Source organism: Coenobita brevimanus, chromosome 39, assembly GCF_032717465.1.
Source record: "Coenobita brevimanus isolate Jiangsu-jjx chromosome 39, ASM3271746v2, whole genome shotgun sequence".
Taxonomy (NCBI): domain Eukaryota; kingdom Metazoa; phylum Arthropoda; class Malacostraca; order Decapoda; family Coenobitidae; genus Coenobita; species Coenobita brevimanus.
Genome location: NC_136992.1, coordinates 12,905,523 through 12,911,665, shown reverse-complemented (window position 1 = coordinate 12,911,665; position 6,143 = coordinate 12,905,523). Strand labels below are relative to the sequence as shown.

The following is a 6,143-nucleotide window of genomic DNA, read 5'->3' as shown; positions in this document are numbered from 1 at the left end:
CATGCAGCTCAGTATCAGAATAAGACGATGCTGTGGCTCTATAACCTTTTCATAGTACTTCTTTATGACTAGCATTGGATTCTAGTGTTAACTAATTGTTACAATTCAGCATTCAAGATTGAGAGATGGCAGTTTTATGCCAGGTTAGAGTAAAATAAATAAACTAGCAGTAACTATAGCTTTGTGATGGATGAGAATGACACCCATGTTAAAGCATTTTCATGATAATGTGACGTTTGATAAACTAATAGTAACTGTAACTTTATAGGGGGTGAGAACTGGACCAGTGTTGATGAGGCTTTTTTTTTTTTTCATAATTAGCTCAAGAATATCCCATGAACCTAAAGCTTGCAATGCATTACCTTGACGTCTGGCACTGTACCCAGTGCCATTATTTTGTAGACTGTTCAGGACAGAGTATTAGTCCTAGTATTACTGTTAGTATTGGTAGTAGCAGTAGTGTTAGTAATAAGGTGGTTGTGGTAGTGGTAGCAGCTGAAGTTACCCTCCTCCAGCAGTCCACCATCGTGCTTTTGGCGTATAGAGAGGGAGTTGAGGAATGTTTGTGTACCTGGGCTGTGGAGATGCATGGTTATTTGAAGCTACCCCTCCCGGTGACTTAATGGTACACACAACACACGATACATTATTACGTTCTGAACATGTTATGGATTGCATTTTACTGTCTATATACCTCTCATGAATACAGTAGAAGAGAATATTTATATGTCCTATAGTAAAAAAGTGTCACCGCTTCACATCGATGATTTACTTTTGTATTTAATTTATGATGCCATCAGACAATTTACTTAGCTGAGAAGAAATTATCCAAACTGGGGGAGTCAAATTATAGCGTCCCTTAACCTTAACCATTAGCAGTTTGTTCCAGATTGAAATTAACCCCTCCACGCACGATGACACGTTTGTCGTCATATGGGTCTGGCTGCGACTATACTCGTACTCGTTGATGCTTTTGGTGTTATTAAAGCATAAAAACTGTTGTCAGAGGAAAAGTTTTCAGCCAATCAGCATCATTTTTGGAGGTGTCATAGCTTCCCTGCTCCTCGTGAAAAGTAATGAATTGGTAACTGTGGGTCCCGATACCAGCAAGAGAGCGGATAGGTTATTCAGTACCAAATGAGCTGTGAGTGGGGAAGGTACTGCACGATTCTGTCCCTTTAAACTTCCACTCTTACCCCCGTCCCGGCTGTGCAACATATTTCACTATACCAGTAGTGCTTGTGTGTAGTGTTTGGGTACTGTTGTGATTAGATTTGGTGTTTGCAATAGGAAATCTGGTGTTTGTGAAGCAATCCTGGTCATTATCAGCCGTTGGCACAATGAAGATTGTGCTGCTGTTTCTAATCAACTACACTGCCTCTACCCTGCACCAAATGTGAGTATTCAGCTATAATAATAGTGACAGTGAATCATGTGAATATAGTGTGCATATCTAATGTACAAAAAATTGGTGCAATACGTGCAGTAGCTTAGAGGAAGGCAGGAAACTCCCCTACAGTCATGACACAGCATGGGTACACTGTAGTTTTTTGCATATTTCTTGGAGACTATGAGGCCTAGGATCACCGTTTTGAGCTCAAATGAAAGCCAATTAAATTCTGCATAGGATGATAAAATAAAAACATAACAGGGCATGAAAAGTTTTTCGCTAGAGTCCCCCAAATAAAAAAATCTGTTGTCTGTTGGAAATGGGTTTTACTTTTTCGCATATTACTCAAACACCATACCTCGTATCAAACTGGGACCTTCGGCATTCGAAAGCTAATAAAATAATTCTCTTTCTAATGATGGCATAACATGTAGAGACTGATTAGTAAACATTCGACTTATGATGTTGGGAAGTGAGATGTATACTCTTGAATGTTTATTCACATGGCCCTAATGTACATATAGTTTTTTTTTTTTTTTGCTTATCGTGTAGAATAAACACCGACGAATAGGAATATGTGGGTTTTGTGGCAAAATAAATATGTTTGGGTGGTGAAAATAAGCCAAGAATACACATTTTTGGAGTGCACGGTGGGTGGGGGGGAGGAAAGAAAAGCCGGCTCGTCATGTCCCACAAAACTTATTAACTTATCCATGTGCGAAAGGGTTAATTTCTGGTTGGAGCAAGGAAAAAAAAAACACAAGCACTCGTGGAGATCAACACTCAGGCCCACTAAGTGGTCTAAGGGCCGAACATTTATCTTTGCCCAGTGACCTTGATCTTTGACCGATTTCTCTCAAAATCAGTTTACCTACTTCAGTCTTCCTGATCCTTCACCCGACCACTCAGTTTGCTCCAAATCAGATCGAAGCTGTTTGACCTAGTCTTGTGACACTGACCATTTACTGAGTGTTTTCAAAATCGAATCTGTTTATTCTTGTCATGCCCTGAACCCTGTCACAAAGGCTGGTGTAAATTGAATTAAGCTTTTTAGCTTTGCCATGTGACCTTGACTTTTGACTTGTTGTTCTCATAAACAGCAGGACAGCCCCATGGCTGATCATCATCACTACCAGCAAGTCTGGTCCCAAACACAACAGAAATTTTAAAATTATTATGTTCACTGGATGAACTTTAAACTTTCCCCGTGACCTTGACCTTTAACTGATTGTTCCCGACCTCCAACCCCTTCGTTGTTGCACTGTCCTCATCCCTTACACCAAGTTTGGTCAGCATCGAATAAAAATTGTTTAAGGTGACTTTGCTAGTTCTGAGTCTGACCCAGCCCCGTGGCATTGTCATATGACATGTTGTTCTTAATAAAGAAAAAGTAAATCCCTTGAACCCCTTGGCCGCCGCTTTGTCTATTTACCAAATTTTGCTAAAATCGGTTAAAGACTGAGTTATTTTGTTCACACACACACACACACACACACACACACACACACACACACACACACACACACACACGCACGCACACACACACAAAACAAGGCCTAATAACCATTCTCGTTTCGCGCGCGCCATTATTAAAAAAAAATAAATAAAACATTGAAGTCTGAGTTTTAACTGAAGAGAGATTTGTGGGCGTTAAATTCTTACGTGAATATTTATGTGTCATGTTGGAGGATGAATTTGACTACTAACCAAGGAGACTCAGTGCTACCTCATTACTTATGCTCATTGATCTTCACGCAACCATGACTAAGTATGCAACTTGCAGAGTGGTCCAGTTCCGTCAGATGAAAGCAAACCAGTTATAGTTTAATATATGGTTTTCTGTGTTACTGGAATCGTGTGGCTTGTCACTTACCTGTAGTGTAAATTGCAGACAGCACTACATTGAGTGAGTGGATGGTGGTTGCCTCCGTGTACCACAGGAGATGAAATAATAGAAAGGAAACAAACAATAGAAGATATTAACTCGCCATGTGTAGTATTAGTATTAGTAATGGTAGTAGTGGTAGCAGTAGCAGCAGACGCAGTAGCAGTAGTAGTAGTAGTAGTAGTAGTAGCAGCAGCAATAGTAGTAGTTGTAGCAGAAGTAGTAGTAATAGTAGTAGTAGTAGTAGTAGCAGCAGGAGTAATAATAATAATAATGATATTATTATTATTATTATTATGATGATGATGATGATGATGATGATGGGGAGGAGGAGGAGGAGGAGCTTCATCTGAAACTTGAGCCTGGTGGACTGCGTGCCTAAATTTCCCTTTTCCTTCAGTCCACCATCTTCTTTTGGGGGTTAGGAAGTAGTCGAGGGATGTTTGTATAACCCGACGGGTGAGCCGCCCAGTGATATCGGTGCCATCACTTGCATGCATCCCTCTCTAGCACCTGTCCATGTGCAGGAATAAATCGGTAAGGAAAGGGTCTCAGAATACGAACATAAGTATTAACCTTTATATGAATCTTAGGCTGGTTAGACACCTAGACAAAGTCTGCATCTAGTATGACCCCCTTCACCCTGCGGTATACTTAAGGACCTGGTTGTAAATATAAATGTTGTTTTTTTTAAGGAAGGTTGGAAATCAGCAAATATTCTCTGCCTATATGACCTGCTTGTGATCGATAGGCTTGAAATATAAGGATTTGTCTTTTTCATTCTTACAGTATGGGAGGTCAGATTTTTCTTTTTGTTACATTCATTCATTGCCAGACGTCATGTATCCCAAACGGGGTGGCCAAGGGCTTAGAGTTAATTGTTTTACAGGGAGGGGCACTAATCCTCCACCAACCTCACTTGACACGTAGGGAGAACGTTATGCCAACAGCATCTGGTGTTTCCAGGCGGTCACCCATCCACGTACTAAACAGACCCAACGTTGCTTAACTTCGCTGATCGGACGGGAAGCGGTGTACTCAACGTGGTATTACCCATGTCAAAACGGATATATATCATAGCACACAATGGTGGGTTGTGTGTGCTGTAAAAGTTTATTACATACTTGCTTTTATTCACTCCGGTGAAGCAGGAGTAGATGTTGTAGCTTCAGACTCAACTAAATGTGAACCCAAAGGATTGCAGGCCGAAATTATCTTTTTCCTACAGTCTACCGTCCTTCATTTGGGAAATAGAGAGACTGAGGGACGTTCGTATGACCAGACAGCGGAGCCACCCTGTCATATCAGTCCTACCACGTGAAGGCGTCCCCCTCCAACACCAGACTCAGAAAACTAGAGAAAGCAACTTCTTTTAAGTACATTCAGTGTCTCAGCCGTCGTATCTGTTGGTCTAAACAAAGCAGCTCTACTGTCGAGTGAATAGGGCAGCAGCAGCAGCAGCAGCCGCCCCAGGTTCATTAATTTGGAATGTGAACCCAGTGGACTGGAGGCTGAATTTGTCTCCTCCTGCAGACCACAACCTTCCTATTGGAGGGACAGGGAGGCAGTTGAGGGACGTTTGTATGACTGGGCATCTCCACCGCCTGTAATATTGGTGTCACCACATGAAAGCGTTCTTCTTCAGCATCAGGTTATGGGGAAACAACTTTCTTCCAGAGTCTGACCAGCATGAGAAATGACCTCAGGCTTTCCCAATTGAGGCCTGCATGTGCTAACCACTACACACCCATTTTCAGCTTCAGCAGAGAGAATACCTTGGAGCTGCGATGCTTCTTGCCGTGCAAGGGAGGGACAGCCGTGGCAGCTGGCATCACCAACACCGTCTCCTCCACTCTGAGTTTCAAGTTTTCACTAGCGATTGATCCAATGACAAGGAGTGGGAAGCTTGTAGCTGAACTTCCAACCCAGGATGAGGTGAGGAAGAAGTCTATTTGACTCAACTTTTTCTTCTCCTCTGTTTCTTCCCCGTCTCACTAACGCCCCCTCCACCACCCTGCTTATTAAGGCCTCATTTGAACTGATTCAGTGAAGAGGAGTTCGAAGATTGCAGTCGAACCTTTAACCCTGGATGAAGTGAGGAATACGTTAGTCATTTTTTGCAACTTTGTTTCGTTCCTGTCTCATTACGTTTGGTTTATTTACACCTGACAGATCCCTAACCCCATCCATCTCAGTTGATGACAAAGCGTAATCAGATTGGAGGGCTCTTTGACTGGTAGCCAAGGAGACTCATTCTCACCTCATAAATAAAACTCATCAAATTTCATGCAACCAGAACTTACTATTCAAGTTTTGAGAGCAGGCTAGGTGATGGGAAAAAGGATCAGGATCAGGACTCAGATGATCATAGTGATGACAATGATGATGCTGATGATAATAATAACGATGATAATGATGCTGTGCTGATAATAATGATGATGATAATGATGATGCTGATGATAATAATAATGATGATGACGGTAATGACGACGTTCTTGATGATGATGATACGCATAACCTTTATCCTCGTGCCTGTGCTGACACCAAATATTCTTCGATAACAGGTTGATGTGTTGTATTCACGAAACCAACCCTACACCGCCCTCACCAGCCTCTACCCGCTGCAGAACATCCCGGAAGGTTACGGTGTTAAAGAAATCAACATCTTAGACATTTCCGTAAGTCAGTGCAGAGGTTCCTGGTCTTTTTGGCTGAAGAGATTTGCAATTGTGTGCTTATTCTTCCTGGCAAAGACCCCTAACCCATTTCAGTTCAGTTGGGGTCTTGAGAGAAAGCAATGGCATCGATGTTTATATAAGTTGTATCTAAAGGTGGTATGTTTAGATCTGAATGAGAGAGAGAGAGAGA

General features: G+C 41.9%; 1 pseudogene; it reads right to left on the bottom strand.

Moving 5' to 3' along the window:
* Positions 1 to 4,216: 4,216 nt before the first annotated feature.
* LOC145396928 (5S ribosomal RNA) lies at positions 4,217 to 4,335 on the bottom strand (annotated as a pseudogene).
* Between the last annotated feature and the right edge of the window lie 1,808 nt (positions 4,336 to 6,143).